At 31.1% G+C, this 26,295-nt stretch overlaps 1 protein-coding gene across 4 annotated transcripts in view; it reads right to left on the reverse strand.

Annotated features, from left to right (window-relative positions):
* Window positions 1-26,295, reverse strand: part of LOC143056911 (D-glucuronyl C5-epimerase-like) — an 84,290-nt gene that overhangs the window by 46,942 nt on the left and 11,053 nt on the right. Inside the window, exons 1-2 of one of the 4 annotated variants that reach the window (XM_076230098.1) lie at window positions 23,100-23,235; window positions 2,346-2,498 (exon numbers count right to left, since the gene is read on the reverse strand). The gene's annotated coding sequence lies outside the window, so the exon portion shown is untranslated. Of the gene's footprint in view, window positions 1-915; window positions 938-2,345; window positions 2,499-15,646; window positions 15,800-23,099; window positions 23,236-26,295 lie in introns of those variants that run through there. The other 3 variants (XM_076230096.1, XM_076230097.1, XM_076230102.1) reach the window with 3 other exon arrangements.

Here is a 26,295-nt window from a genome sequence, read left to right on the forward strand (position 1 = left end):
ATAAATAAAAATGTCTCATGTACTTTTCGGCAGGAAATGCAATCTACTTTTGGAACAAAAATCATTAAATGACAAGGACTATAACATTGTGTTGTATAAGAATTTGAACTAAGATGTACTTTTGTGACTAACTTGCTTTTTAAAATTTTTATTTATGATTGTTTTGGGCATATTTTTAGCCTTTTAAAATTTTGATGGATAACCTCTTGTATGTCTAAGAAATAAATCATACAATAAATATAAAACATATATTATATGATGAACAAGCTACATCTCATAGCAACAGAACAAAAATGGAAAAGTTATTGTGGTTCTTTCAGCATATCATCATGCACCCAAACTTTACTGCAGGCTAAAATTTGACCTATATTTTGACTATTTAAGAGTGTCTCTAATTGAACAGAGACATCAACTCACAAAAAAAATCTTTCTAATTATATCAAAAGCAAGACACTGAAATGTCCAGTATTTTGCCCTGATATCTTTTATATGAAAAGAGTTGAAAGTTTATAGAGTTTTTAATGGAAAGTTATTTTTAATAGGTTATCCTCATCTTACCTTGGTCAGTGACAAAAAAAGGCACATTCAACCTCCTCTTAATTACTTAATCAAAATTTTTTTAAATTGCAATATTTTGACTTTATTTGAAATATTTTCTCGTTTTAAGAAAATGTGTTTAGAACTATTATAAAAATGACTTAGTTATGAAATTACAAGGGGTAATGGTTAATCTATTGATTTCGGTCACAAATTTACCTCTTTTTAATTTATACATGTATTAATTATTAATGTACGAAAGAAAACCATACAATTTTTCAATTTATTTATATTAATTTGACCAATAAAATTTTATAAGAACCAGTGTGCATAATATTGGTGACACTTTTTTTAAAAAGGAAAGTAAAAATGTCCTACCTTAAACAGAAGCTTTGTATAATAAGTTTAAGCATAAAAGCTAGCTCTTTATGGACTGTTCAATGGTCATTACAAATTGTCACATTTCATGAAAACCACTTGGCACACATTCATATTAAAGACAAACATTAGAAGTAAAAGTATACATGTTTATATAAGTAAGAATAACATGAAAAAACTTGACATGACTTTATTATTAACATAAGTAGTATTTTGAGTAGGTAAAATTAATTGCTAAAACAACAAGTTTGTGGTTGTGATTTATTTAAAGAAAGTGTACAGTGGGATTAATGAAATATACTCTTGGGTAAAATGAATTGAGAGATGTATATGTCAATTAACATATTAAAAATTGCATACAAAGTCATCGAAATCATAATCTTACACCTGATATTAAGAAAACATAAATTATTGGATATTGTATAAGATTATCCTTATGGAAAACATTATTATATTTTTAAATGAAATTTTTTTTAAAGTTGTTAGGATCTAGAAGGGGTTGATAGAAAAAAGAATATTTGACCAAAATTTCAGATTTTAAAAAAATGGACCAAAATAAAAAGAAAAGAGAAAAATAGGCAAAAAATAATAAAAAAGAGAAAAAAATTGTATTTTGATACTAAGAATTGAAAATAATGGGCATATTAAATAAAGAAGAGATAAAAATGGTAAACAAAAATAGAATACAGAAATGTGGGACCCCCATCCAGACCATAAGTTATAATTTTCACACCTTTGGCTTTGAGAAAAATGATCAAATTAAAAAAGTATTACTTGCTAAAAACTATACTGATGTTGTATTTAATGCAACAGATGTATCACAATATTAATGGTATTAAGACCCAAAGATCATGCAGAAAAGTTCTCTATCACTTTTAGTAGACACAGGTGTGTTTTATTAGGGTAAAACTGCATTTATATGATTATTCTGTCTATATATAAATAATATTGTTTTAAATGATGGATCTTTTGTCTGGTTTAAAAAGGAAATTACTTGTTTGCTTAAATAGTATACATAATGATGTATAAAAATAAGGGATTCTGATTGCAAATTTCGATTTCACTGCCATTGATGTCTCTTTTGATGTTGAGCAATTTTTACTCAATCATAGAAAAGTACAATAATGTAAAAATAAGAAAATGTGGTTTGATTGCAAATGAAACAATTCTTCAGATGCAAGAAACCCAATGACGTAGAAATTAGAAACTATAGGTCATTATACAGCCTTCAACAATGAGAAAACCTATATATCATAGCAAAAGCATTAGAAAAGGCCTGTAAATGACAAATGCAAACCAATTCTAGCAATTAAAATAATTCCAGTTACAGAAAAATACTGAATTAAAAAAATTCTAAATCCCTGTTGATTAAATCACTTTTCTCTTTTAGCAATAACTCAAAATATAAAAAAGGAAGATGAAAATTATACCTTTAGCATCCCATCTTTGGGTGGTTTATAAATCCAAGTTATCTCCTTCGATGCAAGGTCAACAATTCTTGAATGAAATATCTCAGTCCTAAACACAAATAATAGTCTTTTCACAAAATCCAATTAATATTCCTTGTTTTTACCTGTTCACACCTGTAATTAAAAGGAAACAAAAGATAGATGATTGATTAGGAAATGACTGTCTACCTGGTGGCTTTTGATCTATATATTTGTCAATGTACCTGTTAATTAATTAAGTCTGTCAGTCACAAATATTTTGAGTGATTGGTATATTCAGGGTCTAGTCTTGTCAAAACACACAAATAATATTTTTTTGAAAGAAAGGACCAAAAAAACAATTTCATGCAAATATAAAATACATTGAGAATGAGTAGAGGTTGGAATTAAATCTTAGGGGAAAATGAATTGATTTGATTACCTTTATTGTGACAATAAGCCATTGTGTTAATTGTCATCTGTTAATTTCTTATGCAGTTATTTCTTTCTTATATATATAGCAGTTTATATCTATAAACAGATAGATAACTTATGTAATTTTTGATCGAAATGAATGATTAAGGCGTGAATGGACATTAATTTATTTCATAAAAATGCTTTTTATACCTTTGTTTTTCTATAAACACTTATTTATATAGTTTATTAATAGAGAACCTCCCAAATTAAATTGTAATTTGTATTCAAGCACACCTATGATAGGAGTCAACTGTAAAAAGCATATCTGTCAATTCACTAAAACAAAATCATAAATAATATTTTTATGATAAATATTAACATAAAACAAAAATAAGTTCAAAAGGACTTTAATATATTTCTTATAAATTGGAAGCATAGCTAGAGATTTCAAAATAAAAAAAAGCAACGTTAAAAACAATTGACATGGACGACCATCTTGCCTTCAATCAATTGTGAATTTGTCTTGAAATAGATGTTAATTAGTCATTTCATATCGGATTGCTGTGCGAACAATGTATACGCAATTGCGATCATTGTGCATTTTTTGGTTAACGTTCACTATAAGAACTTCTAAACTCAAGAAGTTTGAAAAACCAAGGACACTGACTGTCTAAGAGGAGACAAATTTCTCCAACAAAAAGGAGGGGCGACCACCCGGGACCCCTCCCCCCGCCGAATCCGCCTCTGCTTAACCAGAAGACACAAACGTATCTAGGTTCAACTTTAACCATATAGAAGTGCAATCTAAGAGCTTGTTAAGTTTATTTACTACAATAAAGGCAAAATGGCCTCCTGTGTCAAATCTATTTTATAATTAAATTATGGTTGCTTGTAAACTTTAAATAAAGATTATTACCGAGATGAAAACTGAAAATATAGAAAGGTGCATAAGAGTTTATTAGTTGTTTATAAATTGAACTTGTAATCGAAGGACCAAGAAGATATGCAGATACATGTAACTCGAACTTAACAATGAAGCAACCCGGTTCAAATGGGGACAATTTGAGAAAGAAGGACATGCAATTAAGATCACAACTGAAGGAAGGGATTTCCCAGTTGCCCTTTGGGTAGTATCTGTACACAAAAATCCCACATAATAAACAACAAAGAAGGTTCAGATTTGGCACGGTAATATACAAACCGTTAAATCAGATTAGGCTAAGCACACTTGAATTACACAAATTTGATGAATTTAATATGACATTAAAGAGTCAAGTTGCTAGAAATCTGGATTATCCTAAGTTGACTAATCCTTTGAAAGAGATTGAAAAATAACAAGTATTGTATATCCTTTTGATATTAGACAATAGGTTTCCATTCGGGAAGATCGAAATGGCCATAACGTACCCTTGAATGATACTATACCGTTTTAAAGGTTCATCGTGTTATATTTTTTTTAGCCTGAATATAAATGAAATATTTGCCACTGAACGTTCAAGAAACATCAATAATTACTAGTAGTTCGTTAGGTAAATAGTGTGCGTTTTTACTCAGAACGAGCGTATACCAGAATTATGAAAACTTGCGTCTCCAAAAAAAAAAAAAAAATCAATTCTCTTGAGTGTACTTTTCTGCAGGTGACCTTTCTGCCTAGTTTTCACACCAATACTTGTTCTGCATTTATCAGAATATAACTTCCTGCACATGTGGCGAAATTATGTTGATATGTGATAATTAAGAACATTCGAAATATAAGTAAAACATCTATGTCAAGTGATTCAAGTAGCATCATTTTTTGCCAGTGACTACTATAACACAACATAGTAGTCTCATTTTTTTTTTGGCAAATAGCAAAAAAGAATAAGACAAAAAAATCGTTCAAGTGCGAATTTGTATTTTTATCTTGTTTGTGTCAAACATAAAAAAAAATATGCCAGGACGGAGACAGTGGTATATAGATATAAGAAGATGTGGTATGAGTGCCAATGAGGCAACCCAGTCTCTATCAAAGTCACAATTTGTAAAAGTAAACCACTATAGGTCAATGTACGGTCTTCAACAACAACACCGAAACCCGATGAGGTTTAAATAATGCTGTAATAATATATATAGGAAGTTTTGTTGGGAAGAAAGAAAGATCTGAATCGTTTCATGTGTCAACATCGACAAAAACGTTCTTTTTTTCTGTAACACTCATATATGCATAATTACCAACTTGTTTCAGTTTCTCGAAATATTTTGCATAATTTATATGCAATCATTTATACTTATGAGTTTGATCAGTCTCTTGGTTAGATACCGCCCACGATCCCTGCAGCAGAGATGAACACGGTATCATATGACTATCTTGGATATTCTTTTGTAAAATGAGATATTAAGCCTTTAGTCGGAACGAAGTTCGTTCAGTTTAAATAGTACACTGCGTATAACAATACGTTTGAATTTTGAGCGAGGAAAAAATACGAACGAAATTTAATATAGAAAAGATATAATGTAATAATGAGATGCATTGAAATGGAGAATACATGCACACATAATGGTATATAGTATAACATTACAAGCATGTGTGTGAACAGTACCCTAACAATTCAGCCGTGATACTCCGATTATTTTATGCAGTCTAGTCCTTTCAAGCGGGGCTATTGACCGAAAAAAATTGCACAGAATCATATAGGAAAAACACAATTTATTTAATTACCAGAATCATCTTCACTAGGTACTTATGAATTTAATACTTTATGCATATTTTATCGTATATGACAATACAATTGAGAAAGGAAATGGGGAATGTGTCAAAGCGACAACAACCCGACCATAGAGCAGACAACAACCGAAGGCCAAAATAGTATTTATTTGAAAAGGGAACAATTCACACTGTATTGGCTTACCGTGTCTCAGCATTCGGTTAAATTAATTTTCAAATTAGGACATAAGCCTGTAGGCTAATAGTCTTTTCGAGTACACCCATTCTATCTCGAAATCTCATTTAAAATTCATTCATCGACATAAGTTTCAAAATAAATACTTCTGGAAAGAAGTTTGAATTAAAATCAAAACTATTTACTAAAGACTTCAAAGTACTTATTAGAACCGGCGGTATACTTCAGTAATATACACAGCCGCCAAGCTGAAATCCGAAGTTACATCACGGTACCCACCAGGGCCATTCGGAAGGGTTATATGACCCGAATAAATATAATATTTGGATTCGTTTTTCTAAAGATGACAATTCAATTAAAATTTGATAAAAGCAATAGTTTTGTCCTGATTTAAAATTATTCTGTAAAGAATATATACCTACTTGGAAAGCCGCATTTCAAATGTACCCTTATTGTTAACATTGTTAAACAAATCCACTTTCATTACATCATATATACCTATAGGTAAATACAATTTAAATTCCAGCTTTAATCATGTTAATTTAAATTTTTGCGAAGTTTCAAAAGTAGTAATTGTCCCGACGGAATCTGACTCGATTACGTTCGTTTTTGTATAGGCATATTGTTCTTTTGAGGACCGTTGAGAGATTGAGCCTTTCCCCTCTCACAATTTAATCTCTGGGGGAAATTGTAAGTAAACTGAACTGATATAATAGAATATAACATATCAATCCGATGAACAATTAACAATTCATTTTTATTGAGACGTTATATATATTTGTCAAATATATACTGCACTTAGATGATATATTTTACATTTTTCTCTATTGACCGTGATTTTCTTGTATATAATCAAGTATGTAAAAAGTACTGTTTGAAGTCTTGTAACTAAGGACCATTCATAGTTGTATAATAATGAGATTGTGTAAATTTAACACGATATTAAACTACTTATTATTTTGGATTGACCTTAAATGACAGGCTATCAATATGACTTTCTGATGGTTCGTGTTACTCAGTCTAAAGTTTTCTATGCTTTGTTTGGTATACTGTAATTTGTCTTTTGGTAGTTCTCGGGTTTTTTTTGCCATGTCAATTTTGAGTTCGTTTTCGACTTATGGACTTGATTATACCTTTGCTATCTTTTGCCTCTTCTGATCATCTGGAAACTTCAATAGAAAGCTTTTGCTATTTTTACCTTTAAGTTCTTAACGATTTATCAATATATCTCTATAAAATTTGTCTCAACTAAAAACAATCTAATGAATGCTCTTCATGGAGCTTGTGTCGTCTGCACTTACATCGGTCTCTATCAGAGAAGGATTTAGGGGTGGGGTAGGGATGGAAAGGACCCCCTTACCTAGCATGAACATTTTACTCCTAACTTTTTATTGCCAGGGGTCCGTCATATTTTTTAATCCTTTTTCAAAAATACTTGATCCGCACCTGTCTACATAGTTTATAGCTATCGTTTTTATATGCACATGCAAACGTTCGTTCCATGTGTTAAATATTATTAGATAGAATTACAAAAAAAAATAACATAAACTTAATATTAGTACCATATGTCTTATATCAAATTATTACTTTTTACGGTAATTCTAATTCGTAATTTATCACTTATACACCACATTGAGTAAATGTCTATTTTATTTGTAATCCATGCAACTACCTCGGTTTTTACGTTCGATTTTATTCTGGTTCAAACCATGGACTTTAATTGGATTTGAGACCTCTCAACGCTTTAGTAGTTAGAGCAAAGATGAGTCTGTTCGATAGAAGAGCGAGAGGATTTTATTTTTGCGGAAAGGTACATTGTGAATTAGCACTCGAGTTTCGACACAACTCAAATAATAAACCCAACACAGACTAGTACAAAGTAGCTCATCCCTCTTATCTCATCAATACAATATGACATGGTCTTGAATATGCATGAAAAGTTTACCACTGGACGCCAAGCAGCTACTAATCAATCCATCAATTAATCAAAGGTTACCAGTTGATTTAAGCATAAAAGCTAACAAAAAATCATGCAATAAATATCTATTTCATAAAAATATATCTGGAATTGCGATGGTAAGACTCCCGATCAATTAAATCTTATTTCTTACAATTCTACATCAATAGCTTCAGACAGAATCGTGATTTGTTCCTTCATATGTTATAATGACCATAATTTCCGGCTTACTGAAATCACGTTCTAACAGACGATAATCCCATAAGTCTACTGTGTACCATATTTGATGACCATGTAGGTTACAAACGACCACAAAGAAAACATTATGGATATGAAATATTACAAACAATAATCATTTGTCCAACGCTGTCATCTGGTCCCATCCTACTTTCGTTTGACCTTCGATGTACCGAAAAGTATTCATAATTTAATTCAAGAATTTTTTAATGACGTGAATGTTTGACCACGCGAGTTTGTTGCTAACATCAAAGATTTGTATAGTAATACTATATAATTCATTGCTAACACCGAAACAGCTGTTTCTTTACCATTTCCCACATCAAACATTTAGCGTATATTTTTCACAAACAGTTTCTTCTTATTAATTTGGAAATGAATATGTGCCAATCATAAATGATACGAAGACATAGACATAGCGAAAAAGATTGAATGAAAATGACATAGAGTGTATGGTAATATGATACCAAGCATACAACAACACCGATACAACATTTAAAAACATACAAATACATTACGAATGTTTACCATGCACCCATTTGTGCCGAGAATGAAAAGTTCCTGTTCCAACTAAAACGTATAGTCCAGTCGTAAATACAGAGCACCATATTACTTTCAAACAAACTTTGAAACTAAGAAGTTGAGAAGTTACATATATTATATGTGACAGATATTTTCATAGTTGACAGGTCTTGATCTTAAAGGTTTTTGTGCTATTGTAATATGCCCTACATGCTTACACGCCTTTAAACATTACGATGAACATGATTATGGTTGTCGTATTAAAGTCACTGTCAAAATTTAATTGTTAAGTTTAAGGTTGATTAGCAAAACGACATTTAGTTTATAGTCCTGACGTACGGTCTTGTTTTGAGAAAACAACCAGTTTGACAATTCCATTATAAGGTAAGGCACGGAATTAGGAAGACCTGTTCGGTTAAAAATCTTTGTTCGAAGATATCATATATATACCCCCTTTTCCATTTTTAAAAAGCAACAATACAACTGAGTAAAACCTGAGTCGTCCTAGCCGTAACATTTTCACTTTTCTCGTTTAGTGTAAAAGAGGGACGAAAGATACCAGAGGGACAACCAAACTCATAGATTGAAAATAAACTGACAACGCCACGGCTAAAATAGACAAATAATAGTACAGAAGACAAAACAGAAAACTAAAGACTAAGCAACACGAACCCCACCAAAAACTGAAGGTGATCTCAGGTGCTCCGAAAGGGTAATCAGATCCTGCTCCACATGTGGGCTCCGTCGTGTTGCTTATGTCATTACAAATCCGGTAAAAAGTATAATCCGGTAGGTCACATTCGTTAAAAACGAAGGGTATTGCAGTTACGACACAAGGAACATATCCGATATCATCTGTGAAACGGTTATTCCATAACGGTTAACCAACTCGTGATGGCGTCCGTAAAGTTTACGAAGGGATGATTTCAACTTCACCATTTGGAACTCTTCGTTTAATAACATGCTTGTGAGCAGCAATCCTCTATCAAGGAAATAATGATAGGAAAAACAAGCCCGGGAATATCGTATCAACTGGTAAGACCTCTTTGAATGTTCACTTGGTTTGTTTGATTCTTCGAGCTTGTTTTTATCAGTTTTGCTCTGCATGGAATAATCAGTTTGCTATTTACATTGAAAATTGCAATTCTTTGACAGAAGTCCCCGAATCCATTAAAAATATAAATGATCGGTGATTTATCGATAAATACCTATTTTTTAAATGATGGATAATTGATTGATTATTGGTGCTGTTGACACCACTTTTAGGGATCTTGGCTAAAGCACGGTGGCCAGATTGGTCGAGGGGATAGGAGTACCTGGAGATAACCACAAACCTTTAAATAATCAGCATATTTGATTGGAAAGAATATGAATATGAAATTCACATTTCTTTATTGACATAGACTTTAAGCCTTCAACCTACCGATTACGCTTGTAGCCGGCTATGAAATAATTTCAACGAACAGGAGACTCAATGATATAAACCGAACGATGATTGTGGTTTGATGTAATACCACATTACAGTAACCAACAAAAGACTTGATTTAAAAGAAGTTAATATCAATATTAGTATAGATATCGTATATTGAAACTGAATACCCATTGTAGGATTCCGAATGAAATAAATTGCAATTTCTTTTTTTCACAGCTGGAATTTATTCTGAAGAATAAAAATTGAATTTGCAATAACAACAAGTAAAATACAAAATTATTTGTCGATCCACACCCTCATACATCTGCACATATGTTTAATCTAATATAAGTACCTATATTGGATTGCCATCCACGTTCTTGTGGAATACAAAATATGCGGAAGATTAATGCATTTATAAAAAATCCTATCATAAATTCTATTCAAGCTTAAAACACTGACGCAAATTTTAATATAAGATTTACACATTTGACAGTTTATCAATAGACACAGACAACTTATTACGAAAAGATTACTTCATATGGGTATTTTGATCTCCTATATACAGGAATCTTGTAAAAAATAAGATAAACATAAGTAAAGACCAAGTTTCGTCATACATCACGTTCAGGCTTGTCAGTGAATCAATACAATACAATTGCTCTCCATAGACCTGAACACTTCTAGATGGCTTGTTTTTGATAAGAAGACTTTTAAATAGATTTAAAGATTTGATATTATACAATTTAAACTCAAATATGCGCTTCTTCAGATCGTAATAAAGTTCGCAAACGATAAGAAGATTTAACGAAGACTTTTTGCCCTTGAGGTACTAATTCCTAGAAGAGAAATCGCTTTCATTCTTGTTGATATCAATACCAGTCTAATTTGCACTTCGCTATATGAACTGTAATGTATAACGAAAACGATTATTTCTTCGTCCAGTAATCGTGTAGAAATCATGTTTTATTGCAATTTAAAGTTAACTGCAGGGTAATTTTCAGTTAAAATAAACGATAATTGTGACTTTTTTTTATCACAATAACTATCCACCAAAGACATTTAGGTACTAGTATATAGAAGGCAGCGATAATCGACAGTTTTAGAGACACCAGTAGTTTACTAGATAGTATTCAAATCTTAACAATGCGTAGAGAACATTCAAAACAAAGTAAAACAATCTAAAGGGATTTATACTTAACAAAATACCATTCTAAAGATAATCATAACGAAAATTGTTATAGGTTAAAAAAAGACAACATTAGAAAATCCACAAGAAATGGGTATAATCAATAATTTAACTTTTGAGACACGTTTTTAATAAGCTCATCATTAATCGACTTTTTAATTTGTATGACAGAAAAAAGACTCATCAGTGATACTAAAAAATAAAAAAAAGGCCAAACGTAAAAAAATTCACAAAGTTGAAGAGCATTAGGGACATCTACAAAAAAGGATGCACGCATTTCCTTCTCACCTATATTTGAGCTCATTTACAGCGATTCAGTTTGTGCCAATTTGTCCTAAATTTTGTCGTAAATATTTTTCAATTGTTCACAGTTTGCCTTTTTAACGTATGTTCTTAAAAAAATAATATGTGAAATAATACATTCCTACCTGCATGTTGGCATTATTTCATTCCTTTATCGATAATGCACTGTAAGATTAAGACTTATAAATTGACATGCACGACTAAAAAGTCGATAAATACTACGATGCTCGTGGTCCAATAACACATAAGTAGAAAAAATAATTTGTAGTAACGGATGCTAAGATAATTTAATTTGTATGATTATTTTAATCATACATAAATACTCTTTGTTAAAGATTCGTTTTTGATTACCCCTATTTAGTAGTTTGGCTCATATATCACAAAAAGTAAATAGACTTTATGGCTACCTGGTACACCTGTCCATAACACCTGACTTCAGATATACAAAACACTACATGTATACTACACCGTTATAATTATAGATCTGAAGTATTGAGTGCTATTGTAGAAGTTTGCAGGTACTGAAAAATTAGTAATTATATGCACCACATCGCTACAGTGACAGCTATACTCGAATTTTCGAAATTCTGTCTGTACGAAATAAGATTTTGCCATGAGCTTATAGTTTAAAATGGCAACATTTTTTAACTCAGAAAAAATAACCCAGATTTTATGATAAGGATCACAGCATTTTGATATATATATGGCTTGATTTTAAATCATTTATAATTGAGACATATTGAGTGATGACTTATAGTAAATGAACAGAAAACACTTTGGTTAATCGTATGATTAGGTTTGTCAGAAACAGATACAGATCCAGACAAGTCTAGTCCTCATAAACAATACTCGCCTCTGTGTTCAGACAAAGACATTTTGACAACAACTCTTCTTTAATATCCCACAGGAAACAAAATGCAGAAAACGCTTAAATCTTGTCTCGCCAACCCACAAATCCTCAAATGAACTACATAACTAAAAAGCAATCGACAGATTTTCGTTCTGTAGTTTATGAGACGGACATTGATTGAATTATACTTGAATCTCAACCATCAATTCTTTAGAAACCAAAAACAGGCTGCACGACTACGTTTAACAGTTGAAAAATTAGCATTCCTATATTTTCGAATTAATAGAATTGGTTTGGAAAAGACATGAAATGCAAATAAATTAGTATGTATGGAAGAAGTTGGGAATCCCTCCACAGAAAACCAAAAACACAAAAAAGAGAGAAATCTAAATGAAAACAAAATGACCGGACGTATAACTACACAGCATGTGGAATAATTTTGAGTGCAATCCATATATAAGGTTGTAAATAGCCGATGACGCTTTATTTTCATATTTTTACTATCGGGGAGTATTTCACAGAATCTTAGAGTAAGTAAATCAGATACACCAATTTGATATAAAACAATACTAAAAGTCTTTATTAGCGACACTTTTTCTTCAAAATCAAACTGTCTATGCACCTATTGACCAGACAATACATATAACAGCAAAAAGTGTGACTTGAATATACCTACATTAATACCATAAACTCATAATGCTCATCATAGATATTAGGAGTGAAATTTTATATTTTCGCAATACGCGCGTTTCGTCTACAAAAGACTCATCAGTGACGGTCGAATAAAAACAAGATAATAAAAGTACGCAGTTGAAGAGCATCGAGGACCAAAACATAAAATCATTCATAAGTAAACCAATAAACATTCTCTCATGGGAGTATGCATATTGTATATAAGATGATGAATAAGTGATTTCGTGTTGAACTTAACGCTTCTTACTTAGACCATAGTGTTTTCAATAACAATAATCCACTTATACCTTACATTTAACCTTGAACAGTGTCATACTTTGAACCTCTAATAACCAGTTCACGGTAAATGCCCAAACGAAATGCATGTAATTTGTTGATTGTACCTACATTGTGTTAAATAATTAAGATATTAATATGTCACTACATAATTGTAAACTCTATTATGATGACAGATAATTGAATCCCCAGTGGAACTACTTCTTCAATAGGTTAGATGTTTATCTTACACACAAGGGTAGGGTTCAGGAGGACAAACATATATGTTTCTTTTATTGCAGAAATCGATGCTTTGATTATGGTAATCTTTATAATGACAAGGCGTCTCTATATACGCATACCATGTTTTATCTAACAGGCTGCATTAATAATCATTTATGCACAACTGATTTATAATCATACATACTTAGATGTTCTTCAACATAAACACCAAAATAAAACGAAGCATTGAGTACAAAACAGTAATGAAAAATATTAATTAACAGACGTTTTGCACTACTTACACATGGTTTATAAAACGTAAATACCATTTTGGTGCCATGTCGAACGTCTTGATTCATATACTTATATGCTTATCTTGAAAGTTGCAAATTGAAACAAAGTGTCTTAGTTGTGACGACTGAACATGATCCTTGTAATAGATGGAGCAGGACATATTTATCTTTTAGGGCTTCTTATGTCAGATCCCGTTTCATGTTACTCAATCTTTTGATTTCTATATAATGAGTGTCTTGTCGCGTTCCTTGCGACATCGTTCTAACTATGATATGTTTGCAGACTATAACTGGTTTGTTGTTTCCCTTTCTGATATGAGTGGTCGAGTTTTCGAACACTCCAGTCACCCTTACCAATAACACTGACCGTCACGATATAACCAAGTGCTAAATATGGCGTTAAACATTAACAAAAATATAATCCTTTTGATAGTTATTGTATCTATATCGTGTTTTTGTACTGCTGTTTGCAGTGTCGATTTGTTTGTATGACGGTGATGTCTTTTGATGAATACCATTATGGCATTTGCCCGGTTTTCCTCGTGAAAACATAGGAGAAACCTAATCGGGTTGACCAATGCATTCATAAATTGCAAGTGCTGAGGCGATTCGAGCATTTACATGGGAAGACAGTGTTTCGTATTGAAAAGAGCAGTTTTTAGAAAAATGTGAAAAGTACGACTGAGAACTCACCGAACAATATCATAAACAAATGTTCAACAAAGTCACAAGTGATAAATCTTACTATAGCCTAACATTTTATATACTTTACAAATTCTGGTTGCACACATAAGCAATATTAGCTAAAGAATTCAACACAACTGGATTTTGAAAGGTTATGTACAAGGTTTTTCGGTTCAAGGAAGATACAACTAATTGGTCAGCAAACAACTGAAGATAGAAACAGGTGGTGATCATGGACAACACACTGTAAGAGTTCATCGACCAAAAGCAGGTAACAAAAGGTGAAACAAATGTAGTCTCTATAAGTTTAAGATTCATTCAAGTATACCTAATTGATAATGATGTTTTATTTTCAGATGTCTAACTGACAGATAATGGTGTTTTGTCACCTCCCTCAAGCCAATTAAATAACAACTTCATTCATCTCTTAACGGACTTATTTGACAAAGTCGAAGATAAAAATAGAACTAAAGAACTACATGTCTTTGATGATGGCAAATTCCGACGAAATGATGTACTCGAAATAGAACTGGGTCAAATGTACACAGAAAATCATCAATTACTCCACATAATTACTGTCCATCATAATAGAAATTAATAAGATATTAATGAAATATATCTGCATGTATTACTCTTCGTTTAACATAAGTCATTTTGTATATAAAATGAACAATTATAAAAATCTAAGAAATCGATCGAATAGTTATATTTATCATATGATGACAAAAATCAAATATACATTTACAAAAATAATTTGTGTTTTGCAAAAATAAAAATAAGATGATGATTTTCACATCTTCCTATCATTAGGATATGGACAGTAACCGTAGATACACAAGATGTAAACCATGCAAACACCACAAAGAAACAAATGTGAATATAGAACTAGAAACTAACTACTTCAATTTTCAAAACAACTATTATTGAATTAAACATGTGCTACAATGCAAATCCTAACCATTTAGGAATTCAAATGTAAGTCTGTTGTCTCTGGTAGCGTAATAATAGTCTATTCTATTAACAAGACATCAAGTATGCACTTCACCTGATTCCTTTAGATGTAAATTTTTAAGTAGGTTCGAACCTAAAGCTATAAAGTTATATATAGTTATTCTCCTGAAGACGTTGGGAGGTGCATTTATTATGATTGACCGTTTTATAACAAAATAAAGGCAACAATAGCTTACCGATGGTCAAAAATAGTAAATCCATTTTTTAAATGGAAACCAATGGGGAAATAGTAAAAAAAAATACAGAATTTCATTTTTTTTTAGAATATCAGTATCACCTTATTAAATGATTAAAATTTTAAAGTTATATACTATTGTATACGTATTTATCTTATTAATGTAGAAAGTATCCCCTATTTATCATATCAACTTTTTAACTTACGATTTGGTTTGGTCGAGGTCTTTGTCCTGATTTACGAAAGTTTAATCCTCACATTCTATCACAAGACATGAACATGTAATCGCCACAAAGTATACATATCGTTTTAATATACAAGTTATGTTGACAAAGGAATCCGATGTTTTAACAGGTATAGTTAAAACACCTGTACCAGGTAGTTCACGTGTTAACTACATAATATAACACAAGGACATAGGTATATGTAGGTACCATTTCATACCTCATAGATATAATCATTTTAATGGAAAGGAGTGCTATATAGGATACGACTACAGAATGAGATGTTTCTAAAAGATAGGTTGAATTACTAGTAGAAGAATTTACTGACAAGATCAAGAAAATCAATCATCAATAGAATATAGAACTATCACATCCTATTACCGGCTATAGGCACGGAATATGCAATTGGTTAAAGATTACTGTACTCGATATCCACAACAATTGTGTTTCATGCCAATTTGGAACACCTATTCTATTGAATCTGACAATACTGAAAGACGATAATAGGTCATGCTGTTGGAATATTAAATGAAAAAGAAACAATAAATTTATATCAATAATCTAAGTTATCCTATCTATACAACACAATATGTTCGAAAAAATCCTGTATAGTATCCATATTTCAGTTAAACTTTTTCTACGAGAAAGATTCTAAGATATATTAATATGTAGACATCTAATTTTAGTATAATTATCTCATTCTTATACCAATTACTTATCAAATTCGAATGAAAAGTCTCAATACATAGTTATCAAATGAACCAGGCTTATAATTTAATAGACCAGACGCGCGATTCGTCCACATAAGACTCTTCAGTGACGCTCAGATAAAGATAGTTATAAAGCCAAACAAGTACAAAGTTTCAGTAAACTATTGGTATATGAATAATAAACTCACCCAAGACTCCAGCATTTACAATTGTGTACACAAGACGAGCGTTTCGTTTAAAAATAACATCGCCAGTAACGCTTGAATTAACGAAATTATGAAAAGACCAAATAAAGTATGAAGTTGAAAAGCATTGAGGATCCAAAATTCCGAAAGGTGATGCCAAATACATCAAATTGTATCTATTCGTGTGGTCCTTAATATTTTGAAAACATTAAAAGTTTTGTAATATTCAAGTTTAATTAGAAATTTTGGTTTATATGCATTGTTTTGTTCGACTTATGTTCGTCTTTTCGTTTTTTGTTATGATTATGGTGTTCACTGTTTTTTTTATTAATTTTTTTTTTATTTCACCATTGAATTTTTCTTATCGTCACTTAACAATACAGAAAGTCAACAAATGAACTCATGAAGCATAACTGCGGTATCAAGTAAATGCAAGTAAGTACACGTTATTTCTAGGTATTTTTATAGAAACTTGAGTATCATAACACATCCTTATGTAAAGAAAATTTCAAATGAAACCATCAAAATTCATTGAGGTAATTTCTAATCGCCAAAATCTGTAGTGATATAGCATAATAATGGTTACTAACAAGTGCAAATAAGTATAAGTTTACTTACATGTAATTGAAATCTGAGCATCAAAACACATCCATGTATAATGAATATGCAAATATAATTTTCAAATGAAACCTTCAATTTATGAAGGTCATTTTTAATCGCCACTTGTGCACACTAAGTAAACTCATCGATGTTTGAACAGCATGAATTTATGGAAATGCACTTTCCTTTGATAAAGAATAAACTGAAATGCCAGCTTTATGTTTTACATTTATGGAAATAAAATCCGAATTATAACACATGGGATTTTAAATACATGATATGCATTCAAATGGTAATGAAACTACTTCTGTCCAACAAACATATTGTTGAAGAAGGATTTGTGTCTCGTGTCACACCCCAGGGACGGTGCAGATAATGGTAAACATTTTACATCAATACTTAGTTGATATTTTGAAAACGGTAATTGATGCAAAATATGAAGGTTATATAGAAAAGATGTTTTTCATGTTTTCTGTGACGTACTCTATGCATGTAAACAATGTGTATTTGAAATACTTTTTTAAAGATAGAAAACCTTTTTCATTTTGATGAAAGAACAACGTCCCTTTCTTTTCTTGATGATGATTATCACTTAAGAATTAGTTCAATAAAGAAAGTGCTTAACTTGTCTTTTTAATTTCGTGTTTATTTTTAATTGTGGAATCATACAGATACTAACATCAAAGATATAATTAAGTCACTGTCATTTTATTTAGCTTACATTTGGAGAACACACAAATCGAACATCACTTGTATACTAAAACTAAGGCGGCAACTATCTTTAATTCCTTGGTTGTTTCATTTAGCAAACCAAATGGATGTATGTGTACTGAGCACGGAATTCGCTTTGATGTGAATTTTCATTCTTTTACTATTTTTTCGTAATCTCTTTTATAATTTCCCTCATTTTCCTTTTCAACTGTACCATTACATTCAAAATCTTTGTATACTTAATCTAAAGCGAAACAACATTCCAATTTTATTATGTGCTATCAAAATTTGATAAAAACGATATTAAATAGATCAAAAAGTTTCACTTATCTACAACATCTACATTTTATTTTTATATTCATGTAAAACATTAACGGATATCAACATAGAACCAATTTACCTCTCTTAATTCATCCGATTGACACACGCATGCAAGAAATAGCACTCAAACAGTAGACTGTATACTTAATATTATATCACGTAAACTAAACTTTGACAAATATGTTTATATATACAATTTAAATATTTAACTTTATGAAAAAGGCACTAATTGCTGGACACGAAAATTGGTTTACAGTCAATCAGTGATAATTACGTTAAGGTTGTACAGACAAACAAGTGCTAAGTATTAAAATACAATAGGGGTATGTATTAAATGAAAAAGAAGAACAATATTTGATTTTCAACTTATCTTTGAATAGAATGATGGTTTTGTCATACAAATATGAAGACTATTCGCCGTTTCAGAATCTAATGCATCCTGGGTAATATTTTCAAAAGCGTACACCAAAGCGTTTTGATTGGTTTAAAACGTCCTAAACAATCGAAATTCAACCAATGACGTAACGTTATTTTCACTTTGGGGTACGAACAATGAAATTACCCATGATGCTTTAGATTCTGAAACGGCCAATTGGAACCTCAGATTATCTGACTATACGAGACATGTCAATAGTATAGAGAAATATATAATACATTTGAAATACATATTTAGTTCAAAAGGAGAACAAAATAAGCTGTTAACTTTAACTGACAAAAATGTGGATAGAGAGAGGGTTTACTACACAAGGATATCAGGAAGAATTTCAGAGTGTCAATAGTGAATGTGCAGCAAACTTTATAATTGAAGTGGCAGAAAACATATTTGTTCTGTCATATAAAATTAAGACTGACTCGACGATCCGAGTACTTTAAATATATTTCCATCTGGTATGATTTTTTATATTGATGTTTTTATGATGTCCGACAGTATGTCTTTTATAAGTGAAATCGTTTTTAAATAAATGAATTCCAAACAAGAACTTTTGACCCTCCTCGAACAGAACTTTATACGACTTTTTAAGCATATTTCTATTGTTACTTATTTGTATGCCTCAGTAGAGATATGCAATAAAATGTTCCACCCCGAGAAGATGTCTTATAAATAACCACAACATTACAATTACTTTATGGTAATTAAATATCCGCAAAATATAGCATTAACATAAAATCAACCCCTTAACATTGAAACTTGACGGGCACCTGTCCACTTACAGGGGTACTGACATGTGCGACATGTGTCAAATCAAGAATAACTTTACTGAAGTAAGGACAATGAAGTAAGGACATGGCAGGAAAAAACAGCCTCTTACCTGTTGCCCAAGGGGGGTTCACCAATAAAGTAAAGGTAATTGGCTGTCTGAATTATATTGAGAGTCTTTCATACATTAACACTGACAATTCTTATGAACGTGTTAATATGACACGAAGATGATGAGAAAAAGGGTGTCCTCTAATACTTAAAAAGATGAACGCGGTATTCTCTATACACTTTGCAAAGTGAATGCAAATAAAGCGCTTAATTTGTAGAGGACAGTTACAACAATGAACCAACTGATATAGAAATGCAAAAATGTTTAAAATAGTATATCTCTAAGAAATGGTGTGAATTATTTGAAAAATTAAAACTACACAAGTTAAAAAGAAATAATAAATTAAGGCATAGTATATCTGATTCTCATCTCAGGTGTATTGAACTTATTTATCAAACTGAAATTTTGGTGATCAGGTAATAAACTTTATTTTCTTCGAATACTTACAGTTCATTTACATTTAAAGGTGAGAATTATAGAATTCAAATAGAGAAAAATATTCAACGAGTGACCGAACAACACATTAATTCACGAATGCACGTAGCGCATGAGTTAATTATCAGTGTTGTTCGGTCACGAGTTGAATATTTTTCGATATTTGAATTCTTTAATTAGTTATTCTTTTTATTACATTGGCAAATGACTTTTTTTTTTTAAAAAGGAATTAATGTAAACCATGTAAGGAACTATATCTTTTATTCTACGCATTCACAATTTGTTTTGATCCACCGTTATCGACGTCTTGACAACGCCTATTGTTGTATGACGTCAGAGAGTGAAATGACCACGTTTATTTCACATGTGAAGTTATCGGTTTTTATTTAACTGGGAAATCAATGTAATTTATTGCAGCCAATGTAATAATATGATTTTTTCACAAACATTATGGATGCATTATCTGTTGCTTGATAAATAAAACTACACCTACTCGAATTGTACATCATGTTAAATGGAAGAACAATTTAGTTTTATTATTTTTAAGAGTTGGAAAATGTCAATCGCTTCGTTTGTACACTCATTTCAACATACTAAAATACAGTTTCTTCCATGAAAAATGTTTTAAAATGTCTAACTTCCATTCATAATGTAGAAATAAGAACAAAATTGCCATGTACAAAGGAAATATGTCTATATTTAAAGAAACATTCTGCATATTTGAATGCTTAATCTCCCTTTTTCATATATATTCTATTTACATATTTTCTACATTACAGATAAAATGAAAATATTCTATATAATATGGATTTCTAAAATGTTACATCCCTTATAATAAATTGATGCTTGACAAGTATACAGTTATTCACATCAAAGAAGAATAGTAGATAAAAAGTCACTATGCAGGTCTTTTCAATGCGATCCTAGTGTTAATATCCTTATATAGTAGTTCAGAGTTAATCGAGCAAGGTATAGTAACTGGATGAATGGGTTCCAGTAATGTTAATATAGCTATTGTATAGTGAAGTAAATGTTCATGTGATCCTATGTTAATCTGACGACGGGTTATCTAAGGACAATCTTGGCACACCTATAGAGTCGATGAAACTTTACACTAGTAAACTTTATAGATGAAGTTTAATGATTTGATTCAACCCAGGACAATAGTCTAAAATTAATGTGGGGTAAAACAACAACTGTCAGGAAGATAAGATGTAATGTTTGGTACTTTTTTAGTATACAGCATCCATAAAAAATACTTCTATCCACTTCGGTCAGCATTTTTTGCTGATAATCCCTGGACTGGAAACTTTCTCTCAGCTGACAAGCTAGTGTCTTAAAATTTGCTCACCCACCGGGTCAACATATAGCTTTAAACAAAAGACAAGTGTCCATGCACTATGTCAAGCTTTAAATCGTTCTGAGTTTAGACAAATTGGTAACAGATTTAAAATATCAATAATATGCTATCAACACTCAACCCCTTAAGGAGAACAAAACATTAGGGGCGGATTAAATATAAGAACTGAAGGAGTTTCCGACATGAACAAGTAGCGATGTAAAACTATTTATTTAGCATTCCAGTCTCCTCTTCATTAGTGGAAAATAATACCCTCACGAATGTTCAATAAAAATAAAGTAAAAGACAATTAATAAAAAAGCAGATTAATGAACAATAACCTCGAGACAATAACACTTTACAAGTACAGTTGGTTTCACACTAGTAATTTGTTTGGCCCTTTATAGCTTGCTGTTTGCTGTGAGCCTAGGCTCCGTGTTGAAGACCGTACCTGACCGATATTGGTTTATTTTTTTTTTATAAATTGTGACTTGGATGGAGAGCTGTATCATTGGCACTCATACCACATCTTCCTATATCTATATATGTAAAATAATGACGAATATGACCTGGTTATGCAATGTTCACAGACTCTTATATCAACATTAATGTACTTCACCTACTGATGGGAAATCATGCTGCCTGAATATCTGATTATTTGTTATAAAATGACGTCACAAACAGTACAGGAAGACACGATGTATATTTTCATCATAATATTATTACTGGAAATGACTGTCAATAGTATTAAAGCTATTTATAGTATAAGTCACTGTGTTACCAAGATAACTTTTCTCATTTACTTAATATTTCAGTTTTTAAGAAAAAGTACTAAAGGGATATAACTCTCCTTGAAGTCATTGCTTTTGAAGAACAATTTTGAATGCGCAAATGAAAAAAAAAAAGAAAAGAAAAATAATTGACGGCTCTTGTAAAAAAGAAAATAATAACTGACAGGTAATGAACTGTTATGTCATGATGAACTGTAAAAATGTTCAACAGTACCTTTCGGTAGAATATGCAAGATGTTTCATGGTAAAAATTTCGAAATTTATGAAGCCTCAAAGCCAGTCAAAGATCATTATCGACAATTGCAGCGCCAAACAAATTCATTACATGTCAAGATACCCCACAACAGACTGTAACATGCAGCACGCATTGTTATAAATCACTGGAGAACTTTAATTAGGAAAAGCTTTTTAACAGATGATGAATATCTAAGTTACAAATTGTCTGAAAGAAACTTAAACTTTTTCTTAAACGCATAAGCAGAACAAATAATTAGTAATAATAGAAAACGAAATAAAAAAGATGATGATAATTTTAAAGTTAAATAAAGGGATGGCATAGATGATGTCTTCATTTGAGCTACGAGATATACTCACATAAGACAAAATGAATCTCGAATCAATCTCATGCAAAGTAATTAATTCAAAAGTGTCTGAGCTAAAACAATAGGATGAACCTTTATACAGGCGTTAGTTCTCCATATAATGTATCACGTAATGACATTCAAACATATAGGAGGACAAATGAATGTTATTGAACAGTCTTACAGCTGTGATTAAACAGTATATCGAACGGAAGAATGATATATGATATCTGATCCAATACTATATAACTTCATAAATCAACATAGAAATAATTTGTTTGGTGAACTATTAGTTTACATGATATAATATATCTTGAGATGGTAAAAACACGTCTAGTTTATAAAAATTACAGTAATGTTTACTATGGTCATGATATATTCGACTTTTCATCAAATTAATAAGGAATTTTCGGGTATTCAACATGAGACAGAGGAGAGAGAGAATTTCTTACCTCACAATTTCAACAGAAACAACGTGGCGTTGATTGCAGTACACATCACGGAAAATCCCATACATCGTTCATCATAACACCCACAAATTGCATTTACGTTTAATTTCATGTTACATGAACAACTAATTCGTCTAGTTCTTTCATGGAAATAATTGTCTCCATTCTCATATTTGAATACAGATGGTGTTTTACCGATGAGACTGTTTAATTTATTTTGAAGAGGGATTCTAATGACAGTTCGCAGACAACTATTGTACTGAAAATATTTTTCTATTCATTCCTGATTAATAGAAGACGATTTTGATAGACACCTTACCATTATCTAACTATTGCTTAACTAGACTTTAACCGATTATACACAGCGATGCTTTTCAACAATACGACAGAAATGACATTGACGAAGAAAAGGTACCCTAATGATATCCTTGAGACGCACGTAATTTCATTTATATTTTTTTTGTCCTCAAAATATATATTTATTTATAAATGGTTTGTGGATGACACCTATTGCCTAAGAATGTAATTGGTATCTTTAATAATTTGTCACTTTCAAGGTTCTTTACAAATTACGGGGTTTATATGTGTTTAGATGATTTATTATATTACAAACAATTACAGTAGAAACGTTTAAAGTATTACCTGTCTTTTGCAACGAAAAAAAAGAGCAGAATGTTATAAAGTAGATTGATATACATATTAATTGTTGGTGTTTAACACTCTCATTGGTATTTGCTATACTCTATGTCAGTAGTTATTGGTGGAAAGAAACCAGAATGCAAGATCGAGTCAACAACATGTGATAAGAAAACATACAATTCCTTGTCGAAGTTTGGAGACAAACCCAACTGCCACGCGCGAAGTTGAAACTAAAACAAAATCTTCTTAAGATAGCGATGACCTACTTGGACCACTCGGTCAGCGAGTCCCCATAATAAGTTGACAATACTCATTTGATAACAGCTGGATTCTGGTCGCATCAGAGTTTCTTGAGTGATTCAAAATATTAAAGATATCGCGACTGATAAATTTGACAAATGTATCTTGTGATTTAAACTCATACTACGAATATTGATGGCCGTTGTTAATAAATACAACTGATAAAAGACATTATCTACCATAACTATATGAATGAACCTTTCAATAAATTAATGGATCTGAAAGCAGAATCAAAGATTGAAAAAGAATGAAAACATCGAAATTTCAAATAAGAAACCTCTACCCTTTAAGTATTTTGTAAAATCCTTATAAAAATCGGCCGACGGAAAGTACAGATCAGGCACGCTTAGAGCTAGATGTAACAAGAAAGCAGAAAGTTAATTTTGAAATTGTCATACCAAATATCGAGTTAATAAAGTTATTATTGTCATAAAACACTGGTTTTACCTTTATTTACCTTTTCTTTTTCTTTCGCTTGGTGTAGTGGTAAACACCATACTAGTACTGAGTTCTACGAAAAAATACTTTAACACTGTTCTACAGACACTTAAAACGTGACTTACAAGTCAGCAAATAAGACATATATTGTAATTTACCAATCACACCATGTAGTAGTTACTCTAATCATTGAAGTATTATATTGTCGATATATTACTTCCATGGTCTAATTGACCACAAACAAAGCACTAGTTTAGAGGTAGAAGTACCGGTTGTGATTTGACTTAAATAAACTAAACGAGGAGATTTTGCACTTAAAGACGATTAGTTGGACCTGCTTAAGTACAATATTTACAAAATCATTATAGACCATACATAGTAAATGCAATTTGATATTACGTATTAAAATTCAATTTGCACAGTGATATTTGAAAGGCATTTATAAAGATATGTAAATATATATTTCGTATTACGTAACGTATGTTTGTGATAATTACAGCTATCAAACCGCCTACTGCTTCATTCTGCATTATTTCCCACAATCAAACTTAGTTTTTTTCATCTTGCATACTGTGAGGCTCGTCATTTTAAATTCCACAGATGCACATTTAAATATTAACGAACGTTCATGTTAGCATCTGTTACTAATATAGCGAACCACACAACGTACTTGTTCGTCGAATATCATAACCTTTCGTGCCATATACATGTACTTGTATGTAAATCTTATGTTTACACTACCAACCATGTACGTTTCAATTTGACCCTAAGCCAATTTGAAGGACGAAAAATACTTTCTTCTGCACAATAAAGAAATGTACTATTTCAATAGTCTGATACTCAAATCAAAAGTACTTAAGTGATCTTTTGAAATAAGTAGTTCCCGTTTAAAATTCTGGCACATATTGTGAGTTTGAAAGACTATTCCGAGATACGACACAGCTAATCTATATCAAACTTGAATGAAGGCGCCCATCGTGTGTGTGTTTTTTCGAAGAAAAATATCCTCAACAAAGATACCAGGCTTATAACTTTGAACGCAAAACGCGCTTTTCGTCTACAAAAGACCCATTAGTGTCGCTCAAAACAAAAACTTCAAAGGTGAGTTCATGACGAACTTGAAAAGATTTGAGCGTCAAAAATTCCGAATAAATTTTGGCAAGATATATTTTCAAACTTTCATTCCTGAAAGTTTACCCCAACTTACATCAGATGCAAATTAAAGAATTTATATGCAAGATCCATTATTCTAACCCAACTATTCGTGATATATCATCTGTCTCATAACGCCATTGAAAACAGGAACATATCACTTATAACACGTACGAATATGTCATCTTAATATTGAGTGTGCCTGAGGATTAAATAAAGTGGCAATAATGACACTGTCATACTTTTAATATTGTCTATCTTATAAGTATAGTAATAATGATAGACAACCACTACGGATCATTACTGTTATATTTCGCTAATGGAAGGGTCATTAATTTAATTAATGCTATTCTTTTCCGTTATGTTTGCGTTATAGATAAATCTATAAATTTGCCATTAATTGAAAAGCATCAATAATGCTTAAAAGTTTATGAAATTTATGAATATTGAAGACTGTCATTAAATAGACAGAAATGGACTAATGATGGCTTTTTAATGTTATTCATAACAACTGATTGTACTATGTATAGAGGTCATATAAAAAAACAGCATTTTTCAATATACAAAAGTCAACAGAATTTACCGGTATCTAGGTAATGTGAAGCTAAGAGGAGTTGAAAATAAGAAAAATCACAAAAATACTGAACTCCGAGGAAAATTCAATCGAAAA

Source organism: Mytilus galloprovincialis, chromosome 13, assembly GCF_965363235.1.
Source record: "Mytilus galloprovincialis chromosome 13, xbMytGall1.hap1.1, whole genome shotgun sequence".
Taxonomy (NCBI): Eukaryota; Metazoa; Mollusca; class Bivalvia; order Mytilida; family Mytilidae; genus Mytilus; species Mytilus galloprovincialis.